This window comes from Rhincodon typus, chromosome 8, assembly GCF_021869965.1.
Source record: "Rhincodon typus isolate 14 chromosome 8, sRhiTyp1.1, whole genome shotgun sequence".
Taxonomy (NCBI): Eukaryota; Metazoa; Chordata; class Chondrichthyes; order Orectolobiformes; family Rhincodontidae; genus Rhincodon; species Rhincodon typus.
Window position 1 is genome coordinate 65,655,854 of NC_063339.1, and position 21,210 is coordinate 65,677,063.

At 40.7% G+C, this 21,210-nt stretch overlaps 1 long non-coding RNA gene across 1 annotated transcript in view; it reads right to left on the bottom strand.

The window, feature by feature from the left end:
- Window positions 1-964: 964 nt before the first annotated feature.
- The window catches only part of LOC109928767, a 79,217-nt gene continuing 58,971 nt past the window's right edge, over window positions 965-21,210 (bottom strand). The window contains exon 3 of the long non-coding RNA XR_007262609.1: window positions 965-2,646. This is a non-coding gene — a long non-coding RNA (uncharacterized LOC109928767). The remainder of the gene's footprint in view (window positions 2,647-21,210) is intronic.

The window sequence follows — 21,210 nt, forward strand, 5'->3', positions numbered from 1 at the left end:
ACTGGCCTTTTCGCCACCTGACTTTATCTTCCAGCCCTATCCCTGACCTTGCCCAGAAATATTCAGCCCATGGGTCAAAACTGAACTGCTGTTTATAACTGCAGACAACTTTTATCTTTACTACTATTCTCCATTATGCTGGTCAAATCAAGGCCTCCCCCATGAAGTTGAGGATCTTCTTCATGCATAACATCTGGTGGAGCTCACTACTTCAACATGAGAAACAGCCAGAGCCACAGTGAGCATAAGTGAACCCATAATCCTCTCCAATTATTCTATTTCTTTCATAGAAACGTAGAAATAAGAGCAAGACTAGGTCCTTTGAGCCTGTTCCACCAATCAATAAGATCATGGCTGGTCATCCAATTCAGTGCCCAGCCCCTGCTTTCACTAGATATCTTTTCATGCATTTAACTCTCATAATTGTATCCAGATCCTCTTGAAAACAGTCAATGTTTTGGCTTCAAGCACTTCCTGTGGTAGCAAATTTGTTGGGTCAACAAATTTCTCCTCATCTCAGGCCTAAATGGCCTACCACGTAGACTGTGACTCCATGTCTAACCGATCCAATCTCTCTTCATACTTCAGTCTTGCTATCCCAGGAAACAGTCTGGTAAGCCTTCACTGCCTCTCTCCATAGCCAGAACATCCTTCCTTAGATGTGGAGATGCCGGTGTTGCACCGGAGTGGACAAGATCAAAAATCACACGACACCAGGTTATAGTTCAAACAGGTTTATTTGAAAGCACAAGCTTTCGGAGCCTCACTCCTCCTTCAGGTGTTAGTCAGAGAGGTAGTATTGGATACATATCTATGGGGTGAATTTGTATTTGCAGATACATTCTATTTTGTTCAAAAAGCACACAATTTACAGACAGTCAGTCACTGTTGTATTTTATAAATTCCTACTTTAGAAATAAAACCAGTCTGACTGCAAAACAAAATACAAAATTTCTAAACAAGGCCTCACACCTAACACGCAGTGTCTGACCTAAAATGTCATCTCTTCTTTACACTGATAAAACCTTTAGTTCTCACAGGACAGTGCCTTCAAAGCAATTTAGGGATTTACATATTCATATTAATCAATTAAAACCTTCTAAGTGATTAAAGATTTAACAGCCTTTTGGGTTTGTTTAGTATATCCTCACCAGTGGTGTGACCCTTTGATTTTTTTAGTTAGAAATTGTGTGTCTGATAACACCGATCTCACTAACATCTGAAAACTCATTTCTTCAAATAAACCTGTTGGACTATAACCCGGTGTCATGTGAGTTCTGGCCTTATCCTTCCTTAGGTAAGGAGACCAAAACTGCACACACTACTCCAGGTATGGTCTCACCAGTGGCCTGTACAATTGCAGCAAGACATCCTTATTTATTTCTGTACTCGAATCTTTTCCCTATGAAGGCCAACATAACATTCACCTCTTTTACCTTCTGAATCTGTATGCTTACTTTCAGCGATTGGTGGACAACACCGCCTGGGTCTTACTGCACCTTCCCCTTTCCCAAATTATCACCACACAGATAATGTGCTTTCTATTTTTCCTACCAAAGTAGAGAACCTCTCACAATTTCACATGACACTTCAGCTGCCAGGCACTTGCCCACTCACTCAACTTGTGCGAATCACACTGAAGCACCTCTGTATGCATTGTCTCACAGTTCACACTCCCAACCAACTTTGTGTCAGCTGAAAAGTTGAAGATATTACCTCTAATTCCCTCATCTAAATTTGTTAATATATTTTGACAATAGCCGAGGTCCTTGCACTGATTCGTGTGGAATCCCACTACGCAAACTTCACTCAAATTTACACATTGATTCTTCATCTTTGTTTCCTGTTTGCCAGCCAGTTCTCTATCCATGTCAGTACACTATCCCCAATTCCATCCACTAATTTACAAGCCTTTTTGAAAGCCCAAATAAACCACATCCATGGGCTCCCTCTTATCAACTTTACAAGTTGCATCCTTGAAAACATCTAGTATTTTCTCGAGATGATTTTCCTTCAATCAATCCTTGCTGATTCTGTCCAATCCTATCACTGTTCTCCAAGAGTTCTCTTATTCAGGGTTTTATACAACGGACTCTTGGCATTCTGCCTACTAGCAATGTCTGGCTAACTGGTCTATAATTCCATGTTTTCCCTCTACCTCCTTTTTAAAATAGTGTGATGTTATTCAGCTACCCTCCTATCCATAGGAACTGTTCCAAAGTCTGTTTCAGAGCATTCTTCTTCTCCCAAACCACACTCCAATATGGCTCCTTTCAACCTAACAGAAAACAACAGGCCAGACAGAGCTAGTCCAGAAAACACCCTTATTGGATTCTGCTATCAATGAAAAAAAATGATGAAAAATTACTCAAGCAATCATTCTTCTTAATATTTCATCTTGGAGTTGTAGATAATTTAGCTAAACTTGCCAGGACAGCTAGACTTCACCAGGAACTTTGCATATTCTATTTGCTTTCAGAATCAAAGGTCAATTTTCCGATCTCTAAAGTTCATCAACGTGTTGGCCTTCACTGTTTTTCTTCATGGCCTCAAAGTGGATTCTCAATATTTCACCTGGATCAAAATTCAGAGTGGACCCAACCAAACATATCCGCCATGATATTGTTGAGACATCAGAGTTGAAATCTGGAACAACATTCACAGAAAGAGATACAGGTGAAACTGGGATATTCCATAGTCAAAGGTTCTACAAACCTTCATATAGTGTTGTGATATTTTTCAACTCTGAAGGGAGCCTCATTTCTATCTCGGACTAGTTTGAAGAGTTTCAAGAAGGGGTTTGCAAGATACAGGATAAACATGCTTACATGTTTCTATGGGTTTTGTTTTTAGTAGTTTTGCACTAAATATCTTGCCACACTTCTCTTGGTGGTGGCCATTTGTATTTCATTTAAGACATAAACAGATTCAGATATGTTCAGATATGTCGCATATGTTCAGATGAGGCCAACTTTGACAAGGGAGCCTCCTTGTCCACCTTCTTCCTCAACCTGAGGATTCCCCAACTCCATTATCTACAGGGCCCTCAACCAGGTCCAACCCATCTCCCGCACTTCCGCCCTCACCCCCTCTCTTCCCTCCCACAACAGCAATAGGGTTCCCCTTATCATCAGCAACCATCCCACCAGCATCCACCTCCAGAAGATCATCAGACGCCATTTCCGCCACCTCCAGCAAGACGCCACGACCAGACACACATTCCCCTCCCCTCCCTTGTCCGTCTTCCGTAGGGACCGTTCCCTCCAGGACATCCTGGTCCGCACTTCCTTCACCCCCCAACACCTCCCCACAGCCCTACGACACCTTCCCCTGTAACCAGAGAAGGTGCAACACCTGCTCATTTACCTCCTCCCTCCCCAGTATCCAAGGGCCCAAACGTACCTTCCAGGTGAAGCAACACTTCACCTGCACTTCCCACAATCTGGTCTACTGCATTCACAGCTCACAATGTGGTCTCCTCTACATTGGGGAAACGAAGCGTAGACTTGGTGACTGCTTTGCAGAACATCTACGTTCTGCTTGCAAAAAAGACCCTGAACTACCTGTTGCCTGCCACTTCAATGCACCACCCTGCTCTCTGGCCAACATCTCTGTCTCTGGCTTGCTGCAGTGCTCCGGTGAAGCCCAACGTAAGCTGGAGGAACAACACCTCATTTTCTGCTTGGGGACCCTACAGCCCTCCGGACTCAATATGGAGTTCAATAATTTTAGGGCCTAAACTCTCCCATGTCCCAGCCCCCCACCCCACACACCAGGCCTTGTTACCACATAGCCTGCCATTACACACCCCCTGTTGTTAGTCACTAACAGTCCCCATTAACAACTCTTCACCCTCCCAGCCTGATCGTTAGCAACCTCTTTGTCTGTCGAACTGTCTTTCTCTCTTTTTGGACTCTATCCTATCATTTATTCCCTACCCCACCCACCTCCCTATTTTCTGCATATAAATTGACGTTTTCCCAGCCACCGTCCGTTCTGAGGAAGGGTCACCGGACCCGAAGTGTTAACTCTGTTTTTTTTCTTCACAGATGCTTCCAGACCTGCTGAGCTTTTCCAGAAACTTTGTTTTTGTTGCAGATAAATATCTTTTGGTTGCTTTGAAATTCTATATAAACATACAGAAACATTGGTGATGAATTCTCTTATTTGTCACCGCCATCATTATTTTGCTGTCCAGCTCATCTAGATGCTCAACACAAGATTCCAGTAGCTAGCCTTTGTTTCACAACATCCAGCCAAAATTCGAGGATTAGAGTTAAGAAACACTCTGAATCTCACAGACCCAAGCTTCACCTTGATGTATCATGCAGGGTTTGCATAAAAGCTGAATTTCTGAATGAAGCATGAGAACACGTGTGTCACAGAATCACACCAGCTCTGTCAAACTACTGCAAAACCGTTTTTGAAAATATTCCTTACTGAATACATTTCTACATACAAAAATTGTACTCCACTTTCTTTAAAACAAGTAGTTTTTTTTTTGAAAGAAACAAACTGTGTTTCATCCAGATAAAATAAGGTACCAAAGGGAACATTATTTTTAAGCAAGAGACATTTTGTCCTTCAGAACAGTGCCGTTGGCAATCTACATGTGATCTAGTTAATTATGCTGAACCATTAAGATACTTAAAAGGAACAAATGTCAAGAGTTGGATGTTCAATCATAGAAGAGGCTCTAAGTTAAATCAGACATGCATGTCTATTCACCATGTCTGATGGGAATGTGATTTATTGACTTTGTCTAAACTCCTAACCATGGAAACATTTTCTGCATTTCTATTGTAACCAACTCAAAATGGATTGCTACTTCCAACCAATGTATATATGTCACTGGTACATATTATGTAAGAGTGCGTTTAAATTCATTTATTTAAGACAACAGGGGTATAATATCTTATTCATGCTACTGAGTTCGATGAAAGTGAATTAGACAATTGGTAACATTTTTTAAAGCACTGATGAATATTAGTATTAATATTAATAAAAGTTAGCATAAATTCAAATGAAGTGCTTGAAACACAATGTATTCCATTTGTTCTTTGAAATCTTTAATATTTGCATCAGGAGAGGTCCATGAACTGGAGGAAAACAATTGAGAACCACTATTATTGAAGTGGGCTTTCAATTCATATTTTGTTAATCCAGCATGGATGGGTTTTATTTTTGTCGTGGCCTGTAAGATGAAATCAAGTGTGATAGACCTTGGAGAGCATTGGGATGGAGATAACATTTGCAATGAATTCATTGTTGGCAAGATCTCGGCCCATAATCTACATAAGATCAACTGAAGGTGGAATTCGCAGTTAGGTCAGTGACACTGGACTGAAGTGTGACAACAATTTAGAATATTATGCAAGTAATCTTCATAGAATTATAAAATCCCTACAGTGCAGATAGATGCCATTTGGCCCATTGAGTCTGCACCGACCCTCTAAAGAGCATCCCACAGAGTCACTCCCCCACCCTATTCCCATAACCCTGCATTTACCATGGCTAATCCCCCTAATCTACACATCCCGAAGGGCAATTTAGCGTGGTCAATCCACCTAACCTGCACATCTTTGGTCGGTGGGAGGAAACCCACACAGACTTGGGAGAACATGTAAACTCCACACAGACAGTCACCCTAGGCTGGAATTGAACCCGGGTCCCTAGTGAAGCAGCAGTGCTAACTAGTGAGCCGCCGTGTCGCCCTTTGAAAGAGTGCAATACCAACATGGACAACTAATTGGCAATATCATGCAAGCAGTTTAAAAGATTCAGACAAAGAAGCAGAATGAACACCATCAGATGGCTCTACGGACAGGACTTCTACTTTTAAAATGTACTTCCTCATGGGATTCAGAGCTTCATGTATATGCATAGCATCATAACAAGATTTTGGTTCATCCCTTTAGTACCCTGTGCTGCATCAAGTGGCCACAGTGCCTGGAGCTTTTCTTTCCAGTATGGAACTGATGGCTGACTCACGAGTGCACCCAGCATCTGATGCATGACACACATAGCTTCCAATGCAGCACAAGCAGCCTCTGGGGGAAAAAAAGAAAGTCTGAAAGCCGCAGTCGGAGCTCAGAATGATAACATGTGAACTCACAATGTCAGTATTATGGCTGAGGATCAGAGGGCTCAGGAGGAACCTGTCACATCATTCTGCCCTCCAACTGGTTACGGTGATTGATTGCTAGTGTTTGACAAGTGCAGCGGCTCTTTGGAGCATGAACCAGCTACTCTTTCTCAGGATGACAGCATTCATTCTCCCCTCCACCCTCCCCTCTCCAAACTTTGGCACTTGGTAGTGCCCTTGCTATTTCCTGCCACCCACACATAATGCTGCCACCCAGGAACGGGAGACTACTGGGGAGTGGGGAACAGAGTTGACATTAGTGGTATTGTGCTCAAATTAAGTCTTCATGTTCAGTCTGGGCAGGAAGGAATTGTTCAAGTTGCTGCCTCTCTTTCTGTTCTTGCTCCTCGAGTGTCTCAGCTGATAGCCGGTGGCATCCATATTGTATTCCCGCTTGGCGACAAGCTTCTGTGTCAGTCAGCAGACCTCTGAAAAGCTTAAGACCTAAATAGGCAAGTAATGGAGGGTTCATTCACAAGACAGACAACTGTTGCTTCATCACACTGATAGCTACTCTATCACCTCTCTTGAGGGAGCATGATCATCTTCACAGTCATGCGAACCAAGCCTGTGGGATGTAACCCAAAGTCATGAGTCATAAGACGACAACTTTCGCCAGCAGTCTTTTGGTTGTCATCTTAAGATTTGCTGTGGTAATTGAGATAAACACAGATATCCAGTGCACAGTCTCAAAATGAAAGCAGCCTGACTGCTGCCTGCTTACCACGATTTCATCTGTCAGCTGTACATTACCTGTGGTCACCTGCTCGCTGCACCATGACAGAATTGAATCCCTTTGAGTTGTGGTACATGGCAGAGTTGGCATGTGGCACTCATGAAGCAATGTCTGAGATCTCAATTGCACCATGCACCATAGGGAAGGTGCAAACCCTTCAAAAACTTTGTGCTTGCTCCACTGCTTCCCTATGACAAAAGACAATGCAGATGTTCTCTCTCTTTGGATCGGCAGCCTCAGCATCTTCCCTTACGTTGCAGTGCAATGTGAATTCACAAATCATTGCGAATATTTGCAACACCAATGTATAATGAGTTATCCACAGAATTATTGGTAGAACCATCAACAGTTTGATCCCTGCTCAGCTCTGAAGTTGCAAACTTGGGTTAGGACTGAGATTTAGGTGGTGGAATTTCTCCCTGCTCAGGTAAGGCTTCCTGCTAAGAAACCTTCTCTCCCTCCTCACACTTTGAGAAGCTTGGCCTCCATTCATTCTCCTAGTTAAACTCAATTCTTAAAGTGCTAACAAGCACACTCATGCCTGTGAGCTATTGCTAATGCAAAAGCCTTGCATTCAGGAAAATGTACCTCAGCACGTGTCACCTCATATACTGTGGACATTTGAAGTACCTATGGAAAACAAACAAAGTGTTGACCTGCAGCAACAACCAGAAGAAATCAACTTAAGTACGTAATGTATTTGCTGATCCTTTAATAGCACTGGGTAGTGGCCTATTCTGCTGCTTGATGTTCATTCAACAGTCCACAGTTCAATGCAGGTATTGACTGAAACACTGAATAACACTGGTCTCAACTCAGTGTTGCCTGCTGATTGACACTGCCATCTGCCTGCTTTGTATATTTGCTGCAGTTTGCAGTGCATCCACATGGCACCTTAACAATACAGAATCAGCCATGCTTCATATCCTGTTCGGAGTTCACCGGACCTGAAATGTTAACTCTGTTTTTTTCCTTCACACATGCTGCCAGGCCTGCTGAGCTTTTCCAGCAACTTTGTTTTTGTTTCTTCCTTTCAAAAGAGTGTACACATACCCTAGATGTCATTTTGGAACCTTAAGGATTTGATTAAACCACTTTTGGGGAGAAAGAAGGCAAATGCAACATGTGATTTCTGTCATTCTAAATACAAGCCAAGGGTGACAGAATGGCTCGATGGTTAGCACTACTGCCTCACAGCACTAAGGTTCAATTCCAGCCTCAGGTTACCGTCTGTGTGGAGTTTGCGCATTCTCCCCGTGTCTGCGTGGGTTTCCTCCCACAGTCCAAAGATGTGCAGGTTATGAGCACTGGCCACGCTAAGTTACCCGAAGTGCCCTGGGATATGCAGGATTAGTCGCAGAAATTCAGGGTTACAGAGATAGGGAGGGGGTGGGTCTGGGTCAGAGGGTTGGCACAAACTCCAAGGGCCAAATGGCCTGCTTCCACACAGTAGGGATTCTGTGATTCTACAAGGGATTCAATGTGTTTTTATTTCCATTGCCTTTAGCTTGACCTTTCATGAAGGAAGAAATCATGAACATGACCTCCAAGCTATTCTTTATGGTCAGACAAATATCAGCAACCTTTGAATGATGGGCAATGTTAACGTAACCATCTCCCTTCCAGCTACATGTCTGAATGCTGAATGACTACAGTTTGTTAAAAAATGTACAGAAATTTTATTCTGTACACATTCTTCACCCAACATGTCATCATGCCTCCCAATGCTAGTCAGTTACATATCACAATCTTTCAAATAAGGTAATAGTACCCCAAAACACACAAAATACCCAAGATCCTGTGAATTAGTGATAACTTGTCAATCACTCGGATTTCATTCCTGAGGGAAAGCAATTCCAGTTTTCAAAGGGTTTATTTATTTTGCTGTCATATCGCAACCAGAGTTCTGCAGGTGCATCTTCCACCTTCCAAATGAGACTGAAAGGGGGGCATTTTCAATTTGAATCCTTAGCATAAACCTTTCTGATTGATTCCACAAACTGTACACAATTTCTCACTCATCAAATCAGTGGAAAAGATGAATTGCCTGATTTCTACATTCGGCCCATGCTTCTCAATGTTGCTTTCACATTCCGGTGGTAAATTAAAAGTAGGCATTATTGCAGGGCTATCTGCACCATTGGGTGGGGTTTGGCCTCAAATGCCACTAACAGGTGATGATCTTCGGCATAATATTTAGCTCCTGTGCAGTTTCTTTACATCTGTGTACGTGATTTGCAGCTTGCAATGCTTGTAGATGAAGAGAAGTACCTCCACAAACAAAGTCTCGCAGTGTTACCTTTGACCAGTTGAATTGAGGAGCATCACATATTATTAATTGGTTGACAACTCGTCTGTCTTTACCTGTCACTATTCGTGCCTCGACCATACGAAGTGTACATTGTTTACTGATGCAATTGTCCTCCAACTTTAAACCTTACGGGATTCAAAGCTCCGAAGTCACGACTTCACCTTTGCCTAAAGTTGGTCAGTTGAAAGGCACAGAAGGTCCCCATTCTAACAGGAAGGTGAATAAACTAGATTACCAATGACACATCATGACTAATTATATTTATAAAGCAGTCTGCTTTCACCAGATAACAGAGCATGCACTGAGAGGCAAGACAGGCATCAGATTAAAAATGTTCATTGTTAGTGAGGATGTTGAAATGTGTTGAACGTATCCAAGTGAAATCTGTCTTTTCCTACATTAGAAGCTACTACTGCACAAAGAATCAACCATGTTAGAAGTCTGATATTTCAAAGTCTTGAAACCATACTCCACAAATTATTATCTTGCAATACAATACATTTATCATCATCATGCATACTTTGTATCAGGGATTTTAAAACTTAGCTTTAAATTTCCTTGTTTTCTTTTAATCTCTGCTTGATTGGTGCACAAAGAAAAACGCAAGGGAAAAAAATACCTCCTGAATGAAGAAAAGCCTGTACAAGTTTGGTAAATAGTCCAATTATGACCATGAAAAAAAAATCTATCAAATGGTTTGGTTTTGGATTGAAGAGAAAACAATTCTGAAGAACTATGAGGGCATGTTCCTGTATCTGACATAACAACACATTTTTTCACAGCACACGGCATGCCTTTACAAACCACAACAAATTTGCTACACCCTTCTTTCACATGGACAGTAGTGATCCTCTATCAATAGATTTATCTCAAGAGGTCTATAGATTACTATGTAAATCAACTTCTGTAAAATATGTGTAGATGTTGCTACACAGTTACAGGTTTCCCTTAAGTTCGAGAAAAGTATTAGCAGTTCATTATGGAGTAAGGAAGCAGGTGCTGAGTCCGAACTTCAACACAACATTCAACATCTCATGATTTGATGCTTCAACTTCAAATAGCTTAACATATCAAACGTTGCAACTAGGGAAGGTAATCTGTTGGAAGTAATCAAGAACCAATTAACACAATGCACAGCTCTGCTCCATGGAATGAAAAGCTGCAACATAGCATCCCGTGATTTGGGAAGTGGCTACTTTCACGTATCTTATGATACAGTATGTATCATGAAGAATCAGGACAGGAAGTACACTGATGTCACATCCTTGGTCAAAGATTTGGAATAGGAATTACTACGGAAAGGCAGACAAAAATAGACTGACCACATTCTATAAAATGTGAAGTTGACTGGTAGTAATTGACAAAAACAAGTACCTGCACCTTTATCAATGATAAAACATGAGGTTGTCACCCACACAAACTACAAAGTCCATGTGTTCCCAAGACAGTGCATCATCAATTTTTCTTTGAAGAACAATCCCACAATATAATAAAGTTGCCAAAGGGAAGTTAGTCCCATCACTTGGCTTCAAGATCACGTTTAGATTATTTCCATTTGAAAGTTTTCATTTTTAAGACTATCATCTTGGCAAGATAGCTAGTGATAACTTTATAAATGTTGGCAAAACATGGATATTAGTCTGTGACGCCAGCCCCAGCAAAGCAGGACATAAGAACACAAGAATGGGAATAGGCTATTCTGCCCAGTGAGTCTACCCCACCAGCCAATACGATCATGCCTGAATGGACTTTTCAATACTTTCTCCCCCACACTATCCTTACAACCCTGTCCTACTGGAAGGTAGACATTTATCAATCTTAAACAAACTCAAAGACTAAGACTCCACAACTGTCTGTGATAGGGAATTCCAAAGGTGCATAACCCTTTGAGCAAAAGAACTTCTCATCTCATACCTCAGTGAAACCCCTTTCTTTTCAAGTGGTGTCCCAGGTCTAGACTCCTTGACCAGGCCAAGTATCTTACCTGCATAAACCGCTTCTATCCTGCTAAGTAATTTGTAAATTTCAATGAGATCACCCCTCATCTTTTGAAACTCTACAGAATACAGATCCAGTGTGCCTTCTCTACAAAGGCCAGGCCTGCCATCCTGGAAACAAGTCTGGTGAATCTCTAACGCACTCCCTCTATGTTAATAATATCTTTCCTAGGTGAGGAGATCAGGACTGCAAGCAGCTCTAAAGATGCGGTGAAACCTAACTCCTAAAAAATTCAAGGAAGACACATACCTTCTTGCAATGAAGACAAACATTGTGAGTTTCTTACAGGTTGCTGCACCTGCATGGTAGCCTTAAGTGACAAGGAAACCTAGGTCCCTTTGCACATCTACACTGTACAGCGTCTTGCCATTTAACGAATGCTCTTACACATCTGTTCCTCCTACCAAAGTGGATAACCTCACAATTTTCCACATTATATTCTGCAATGATCTTGACCAATCACTAAACCTGTCCAAATCCTCCTCAGGTCACTTTACATCTTCCTAACAACACACATTCCTACTGAGCTTTGCGTCATTCACAAATCTGGAAATATTCCATTTGAACTCCATATCCAAATGATTGATATACATTGTTAACAGCTGGGGTTCATGGACTGAGTCCTTGCAGTACCCCACTAGTCAAAGCCCGTCAATATAACAATGACCCATTTATTCTTGCTCTCTGTTTTCTGCCCATTAGCAAGTCCTTGATTCATGCCAGTTAGTTCATTACCTCCTATACCACATTCTTTAACTTTTCGAACTAGCCTCTTGCAGAAAACTTTATTAACATTGAAAATCTAAATATACTATACCCATTGGCTCTCCATCAATCTTGTTTGTAACGGCTTCTAAAAGTTCAAACAATTTTGCCAAATATGATTTCCCATTCACAAATGCATGCTGGCTATGCCCAATCAGGGATCTATTTATCTTTTCCTTTATAACAAATTCTTGCATTTTCCCTACCACTGGTGTGAGGCTGACAGGTCTGCGGTTCCCGGTTTTCTCCCTCACCCCCTTCTTAAATAGTGGCGAGACATTTGCTACATTCTAATCCATAGGAATCAGTTCAGAATTGCCAGATCTTTGCAAGATAATCACAAACATCATTTATTCCCACAACCACCTCTCTCAAAACTCTAGGGTACAGACCATCAGGTCCTGGCAATTTATCAACTTACTGCTCCATTGATTTCTCGAGTATCACAAACACCATCTATTCCCACAGCCACCTCCCTCAAAACTCTAGATACAGACCATCAGGTCGTGGCAATTTATCAACTTTCTGCTCCATTGATTTCTCTAGTACAATCAACTTACTGATACTCATTCCCTTCAGAAGCTGAAAATTTGGCGAGGCACTGTGATAGCACAGTGTGGTTCAGACAAGCGACCAGCGACATCCCTCCACAAGAGGTTCTATCTGAAAATATTCAAAATCTGGCATGGCCTCAGACCCAAGGTTGCAGGTTCGAGGCATTGTATCTTTTTACTTAAGTTTCAAGCTCAAAGATGAAAGATGATAACTACAGAGGATCCAAAGGCAGTCCATTCAAGATACCCATGAACAGCACTGTGCAGCTAAGGCTGGGTTGTCACAGAACTCCACAATCTACCCTAATAGTCAACTCAGTCCCAATCTCAGAACAGCATACAACTGATAAAGTTTATGCCTCTCCTGTATCAGCTGCCCTGTGCCCTTGGACAGTTCTCTACCGCAAGCCCATGCCCCCAACTGGCTCAGGTCATACTCTTCCAGCCAGCATATATTAACCTTTCAACTCAAATGAGGAAGAGGATGACAAGTCTCTGAAATGACAGACCAACACTGAAACCAATGTGCAGTTAAATACCCCCAACCTGTCTAGTCTAGAAATGTACTTTTGGAAACACTAGTTGTCTGGATTTTCAGAGGTGATCTTCAATACCATCAGCATTATTTTAATACAGTGCTTTGCGAATGGAAGTACGGAAGATGCAAGGTTTGAGTAGGAAAACTTTCTTTTTATTGCTACTTTATAATGTTTGACATGGTTGTGTTTCAGGTAAACACTTAAATTTACGGTGTTTACCAGATCACACATTGTGATGAGATATTCCAATCTCATTGTACATTCCAGAATATCAGAAAACTGGAAATAGTTTGCTTTTAAGCATTCCAACCTGGAGACATGAGATAAATTATTAGATTTTAAAGGAATTGAGGGCTATGGGGAGAAAGCAAGAATATGGCATTGAGGTAGAGGACCAGCCTTATCATTTGAACGATGAAAAGGGCTCGCAGAGCCAAATGGACCACTTTGGCTTCTAGTTTCTCTGCTTTTTCACTACAGTGCATGTGTGTACACTTCGAATTTTATTTCAATACATTAATTCAATGTGAAAAAGTGATGCCTATACATCCTTCAGACTTATAGCAATGAAAGCAGAAATAAGGCAGTAACTAACTGACTATAATACCTGTTCATATTGTAGCGTCACACTTCTTGGGACTAATCCAGCCAGCTATTTTTGATACATTGCGAAGACTGGTGCTTGCTCCTCCAACATTAATTCAATCAGGTAGTAACTTATTGAAATTAATACACTTTTCCCTCCAGAAGCTGGACAAGCAAGGCCGAGCTCATGAACTTAGCACGTGGAAGCAGCTCTGCTTGAGGAGTCAGAACCAATTCCTTATTTTGTTCACAATCAGAAACAGTTTCCAGATAATCAGTCAGGGATCTACAAAATGAATGCCAAGTTTATGGATGAGTGCATCGAGTGACACACAGCTATGAATCCCAAATCCTGAGCTGCCACGAACATTTAAAACTACAAATATGCAGCTTTGCTTTGCCAGTGTGGAATCTGTTGTAAATGTCAGCATGAAGGCATTGATCTGGGATCGGGGAGGTGCTAATGGCAGGAGTTTTTTTTTCTACGCCACCCAGACTAGCTCTGGTCATTGTGGCTACATTTCGATGTTGTCAGGGTAAAATATAAAGGAATGGAATCAAACAAAAAAAAAACTCAAAAATCATTTCACAACATAATCAGGTCAATATTCATCTTCAAGAGGTGGATTCACACAAATTAGGAATCCCTTCAGGATGTAGTCTATAGCTTGAAGTACAAAACCAGAAAGCAAGCAGCTAATGAATCACAGCCCATCTCACTTCTCCCAGTAATCTCCTGTGCAAGAGGGCAAATAACAGAGTGATGAGGAGATCAGTAACTGTCATGAGCAGGTTTCTATAACTTGCCAATTGCTCACATTTTGATTTATCCTTTCATAACTCCTGAAATATTCAGCAAGCAATCCACCTCTCCATTTGATGTGTGTGGAACCAACTACTGGCAGTTTTTTTGCTGAGGAATAATGCTGCCCCAATCATCCTTTCTAATTATTGTTCATCCACCTGTTCAGTTACAATGTGACACACTACCAAGGCAGGCAGGACTAGAACTCTGATCTTCTGGCCCAAAGGTAGGGGCACATTCACAAGACCATGTTTCAATCGTCCTTCTTACTCTTTTAAACAGAACTTCAACAGGTAAGATAACAGAATGATGGTGTTTAATATGGCAGTCTTTGCTGTGTCTCTCACTGCTGCTTTTCCTGCATGTCACCTTACTGAAATATTCAATTGTTCTCATCGTTAACCTTGCATCCACAGAAAAATCTGCTCTAGTTAACATTGATGGCACTCTTATTGAACTATTCCAGCAATTAATTCAGTTGTCCTTCATTACATGATTTTCTAATGTATGGAGGCCAAGGGTATTATTAATGGGGAGCCATAAACAGAGGAGCCATATAAAACTGTCATTGTACAATCAATGATCCTTACAAAGTTGTCTTAACACATTATCCTGATTCCTAATTGCTTTATTGAGAATAGTTTCAGTCAGTAAATGTCAGCAAGTCCCTTCATCTGACTAATCAATGCTCATTTATGTTGCACATAACTTTTGCTCAGCCCAGTGTCTGCATCCATACATTTATAAGTGTTACGTTTTATTAGCCTCTCCTTTGGCCACTTCATTTCTTTCAGATACCTTTAAACAAAAATGTTCTGCTTAACATTCACTATCAAGGTTGTCTAGCTTGTGGTAGGTTGCCTGAATACTTGCAGCACGAGTAGCAATGTTCTCCTTGATAATGTTTGCTAATTGTGATTGTCCTTGGAAAGGCAATTTTCTCAAATGTCTGACTGCATTGGGAACTTGATAACTTAAAATATTAGCTTCCAATTTGAACACAATCAGAACAAATTATGGTCAAACAGCTTTTAGATGTATGACTGTTGCAAACCACAGTTCCTTAAACTTATTCAAATCTCCAAAAGGAAAAAGGTTACGCTATGAATCGTAGCATACAAAATATTTCCTGTAAAATGAAATGACTGTTAAAACAACAAACCTGCAAAAAGTCTATTCATCAAACCATTTGGATTGTTCAAACCAATTGCCTTCTAAGTGGAAATATGCCTTTGATTCAACAAATTCAACTTTCAATTCTCAACATCCTCTACGTACTACCACGGACATCTAGAGGATAAGTGCCATTTATCAAAAATCAGACACGAGGGAAGATCTTCCTGTTTGTTCACCGAAGTGTGTTAGATCTAGCACATGGTATTTACAAAATCTACCTGCTGTATATGCCTGGGACTGCATTCTACTGACAGTGAATTCTAGGGTCAGTATCTGATATGAATAGATATGCATCATTCCAATTCATTTCAACTTTATATAATGCGGGAGGAAGTACATCTTATTGTGATAGACATTTACAGTAAGAGGAAATGATTTTATAAATACATTCAATGGAAATGTGTTATTATTAACAAAATCACGAACAACAAATGCTATCTTAAAAACACAGGTTGAATGGGATGAATGTACAAAGAACAAAGAAAAGAACAAAGAAATTTACAGCACAGAACAGGCCCTTTGGCCCTCCAAGCCTGCGCCAATCCAGATCCTCTATCTAAACCTGTCGATAATTTTCCAAGGGTCTGTATCCCTCTGCTCCCTGCCCATTCATGTATCTGTCTAGATACATCTTAAATGACGCTATCGTGCCCGCCTCTACCACCTCTGCTGGCAACGCGCTCCAGGCACCCACCACCCAAGTAGTAACAAGTGCAATTACACATTCTACAATATGTAGTCTTCTGTGATAAAACCCACAGAATCACTTCATTGCACCAAGATGCTGCTCCAGATTATGTTTGCCATTTTCTTTCTATGGAGGTCTTGCGATAGGGTTAGATGCAGTGGGTAGCATTGGTGTTTCTGAGCCAGAGGTTTCAGCTTCAAGTCCCACTTCAAGACTCTGTGGCCAAGGAAGGTGTAATTACAACTCTGCCTACACTTGCCAATGGAGTGGGAGAGATTCCTGCTCAGTCATACGATGAAAAGAAATAGGAGTGACGACCATCACTAATCATAGCTCAGGACGACACCCTTGTGTGTCAAAGACCATGTTGCCATAGCAACTTCGGCTCCTTGAGGGAGCGGTTGAGGACCCTGGATCTGAACTTGACAGGAGTTTACAAGGACAAGGGTGATCTCATTGAAACTTACAGAATACCCAGAGGCCTGGATACAGCAGACATGCAGCAGATCTTTCCACGGGTAGCAGACACTAGGACACGAGGGCATGGCTTCAGAGTGAAGGGACGAACTTTTCAGAACTGAGATGAGGAGGAATTTCTTCAGCCAGAGGGTAGTGAATTTGTGGAACTCATTGCTGCAACTGCCTACACAGGCCAAGTCACTGAGTATATTTAAGGCAGAGATAGACAGGTTCTTGGTTGATAAGGGGATCAAGGGTTACAGGGAAATGGCAGAAGAGGGTTGAGAAATATTATCAGCCATGATCAAATGGTGAAGCAAACGATGGGATGAATGGCCTGATTGTGCTCCTATGTCTTAGGGAGTTATGAATTTGCCGAATGTTTTCATCTGGATCCGCAGAGAGGGCATAATTTCCTATATTTTTTAGTTTAAATTCTGTTTCGCATAAAAATGGGCAACCTTGCTTGACTGATAAAATGGCCAAGGCTGATCACATGATTGCATTTCCAGAAGGTTCTCAACCCTTGCATTGGTTTGACCGTCCAGCTACAGCTGGCACCCAGGATTTGTGAACAAGTTTTCTGCTTCCAGATATCTCCGGTCAAAGAAATACATGAAGACCCTTTAACGCTAAAATGGGCACTGACGCTTTTTAAAATCATCTTATCATCTTGCGGTACTGATGGGTTATGTAAAGCTGCACTGTTAGATTAACGAAGTTTCAAGAAGTCCAAGGGATGGCCCATCAGCTCCTGAAATGCCTGTCCTTGTCACACATCTGAAATTACAACTGGTTGAACTGCTTAAGTTTCCAATTTCTCTGCCAGAAATAAGAAAGACACACAGGTTTAGCTCACTGACAGTAGTATCATTGGACACTTACTCCAGGAAGCTATAAAACTCATGTGAAATGATTTTTAATGCTTCTGGCTGACTGAAGCTTTTATCTTATAATCTCTCAGTCTCCTGACCTCCGTAACTTCATGACTGTATGTGAATGGAGCAGTGAAGCAATTTCCCACATTTTGGAGGTTTTGTTAATAAACCCTATCTTTATTTTATCTTAAAAGGATTTTTGCTGTGTGTTTATTTCAGAAATTGGAATCCAAAAGAAACAAGGTCTGGGGACCACCCTTCAGACTAACTTAATACCAGACAGGAATGAATTCTGTCTTGGCTTGAGTAAGGACAAGCAATCATAAATTAAAGTCATTCCCATTTCCCTGGTCAATGGAAAAATATTAGTCAGAATTTTGTATTCAGCAACAAAAGAACACCTATCTCCAGTTACCTTGAAGACAAAGGTGTTGCAGGTTTTAGAGCACAGTATCTCCCTAAACAATCATCCGACCTCCTGCTTCAGGCTCTCCTATAGGATCTACGAGTAAGGCAAATAACAGAAAGGCTCTTAACTAATCAGCCGCGGATAGAGTCCAAACCAGGGAGTGCAAAGCAGAAAACATTCGTTAGATTTAAATCAATGCAAAGTTTGGGAATTACAAATGGGTGAATGATTAAAGAAACAAAAAAGGTATAAGTGCAATTTTGTTTTAAAATCTCCAACACTACCTACTTTCTTTTCACATTTTGCCACATTTATACGAGTCATTTTCTATGATCAGCGAGATTGCTCAACACTAATGATTACTTTTCACATTGTTAAGAATGCACTTCTGCTTGAATGCACCATCTCTGAATTTATCTGTCTTTAAAGTGGAAACAGTAAACAAGTGTTCCAATTTCATGCTACTGGTGACAGCAGGTCAAATCTGACAATAAACCATGAACTTTCACATTTAAATGGACATGTGGGGGCATCTGAAAATGCCTACCTGATTTATCTCAGTCATAACTGAGAGTCCTGCTGGCCTCATTGCTATCCTTATTGTTGCATCTAGCCTATTGTTCTTCTCAGTCCAGCAACATAAAGGAAATAGCAATTATGAATGCAACTTGGGCTAGAGTGCAGGCTTCGAGAAATTTGAATGACGAAATGGCATTATGAATAGCAAGTTCAGTGAATGTAAGGTGGAAAAATAATTATTATGAACTTTAGACAAACGGAACCCACAATGCAATAAAGGATAAATCATGCATCAAACATATTACCTATGGTAATTCTGAGTGAAAAGTGAGGAATTCTAGTCTGCCTTGGAGAATTCATTTAAAATTAACAATAAAAGGTTTTCCAAACACCTTATAGTTTTACTGTAATGAAACATCCACCATGTCTAGTGGGTAGGGCTTTTATTTTACTTTGGTTTTTTCATAAACTGTTAAATTTCCTCAGTGTTCTGCATTCCAACTGAGTAACTTAATTTTCTGGTTCCATAGATTTCTTTGCCTCAATTAATGACAGAATTTACATAAAATATCAGACATTTTAAACCAATGTTAATTGGATTTAATAACACGGTCAATATTAGATTGCACAGATGATAAAAACTGAAACAGTATGGACCACAACATTAATTGCATGGTGCTCTTTCTTTTAACCAATAAATAAGCAAGTAGTCTCAATTTAAGCTTTGCCTGAACTGACTCTACAAAGTAATTGTACTTGGAAAAAAGGCGATATCACTGCATTATGCTAAGGAAGCCTTGGAGAATATGAAAAAGTACAACAAAAAAGTGTTAAATGCAGAAAATGCTGGAGATACACGGCAGACAGTATCTGAAAGAGAAGGCAGTTTTAGCTTTAGATGGAGGCTCTTTGCAGCCGAACCTTTCATTTTCGAAGGTCCACTGAGTTACCAAATTTCCTTATTCAAATTCAAAATGGTGATTACTGTGAATATACTCACTGCCTGATCTGAGAGTCACTCTTCAATCTACTTAAGATTAATTTGAGACCGCGCACAGCTGAACAGTTAAAGATCAATTCCTCAGAATGTGAACCCCAATGAAACTGACTGCCATTACATTACAGAGTTGGTGTGATCCTGAAAAATGCAATGTCCAATATTACTTAGACCCAAAAACAGAATTCGAAGGAAGCATTCTCTTGCTCTATCAGATCACCTCCATATGATCTTGCGGCTCTAATATGGATCATAAAAGTGATATAAAAGACCATGCACGGATTATGAAAAAGAAATTTAGTTAGGACTACTGTAGCCCCTTGTTGCAAGGCTCCTTTGAAATTGTACTTTTATCAGGTGCATCTATGCAGTATTTCTTTTGCTTTTAGATTTACATGATGCAAGCCCATCCTGCTGCACTGTGACACCAGCAGCACAGACAGACATCAGTATGAAGCTGTCTCGATGAACATCAGCAGATTTCCAAATTTGAGCAATTTACAAGCAAATAGAAAATGTAACTGAACAACAATAACGTACTCCATCTGTTCCTTATTTGGAAATGTTAGCAAGGCCCATCCAAGGGTTCTAATTGTGGCCTTTCTTCAAACTGATTCACACACCTTCAACTCTGCTCCTTCACAGGCAGTCTTCTATTAGTATTTCCAAGGAAACTAAATGTAGACAAGTTCATTTTTGTTCAAACTACTCTCTCTTTCCAAAGAAAGGTACAATTACAACAAATAGATGTATGATTACTCCCACTTAGATACTTCTTGATTCTTCGAAAATCACTGAGCACCTAATTGGTCCAGATCCCCTAACGGTGTCAGACAAAGCATTGCTTTAAATGTTTCAGTGACTGCATTAGAACTACCAGAGGATGCAACTAATTCACTACACTAAACTCAATGCTCATTATGTTTTCAACAACAATTGAGCGCACACTGTTCACTGCTTTCAATGCAAATAATTTGTCTTGCAATTTTCAGGGAGATATGCTGGATCTCTGAGATTTTCTCCAAATAGCCCAATTTGCCGATTTATTGAGCTCAGATCACACGCAATGGGAAATAACTTGGGAGACATTGGTAGTGAAGAGGATATGGTTTTGTGCAATAAAATTCCAATGACTAGAGCTGATCAAGTTTGCCAACCTCCCAAAATGGGGGTTGACAAATTGACTACCATTGGCTGTCAAGCAGAAACAATCCACTCCTTAAAACAATCTTTGCATTTCACCCCACTGAATTTCTAAAAGTTGAGCATCGTAACTGAGACAACGAGAAGGAAAACACACAAGTTCAGCAGATTGGAGCTCATATTATGTTTCGTAACTGATTCCATAAATTGGAAATCTACACTTGCATCAGACCTACATTTGCATTTGATTGTACTTTCTTGTCTCCTGGCCAAGTGTCGAGATGAAAAATAGGTTGCATCAAAAAAACTTTACAGTTTGTTTTTAACTGCACCACAGCTTCTTTCGTGAAATTGCTCCGAGTTGATACAAATTCAGATCTGGGAGAGGAACTAATACATGACATTTAGAGCTAATTGCCATTTGACTAGCATCCTCCAACATGCACATGAAAAAGAAGCAAAACCTAATGGAAAACAGCACGCCTTCACTGATTATATTTGTG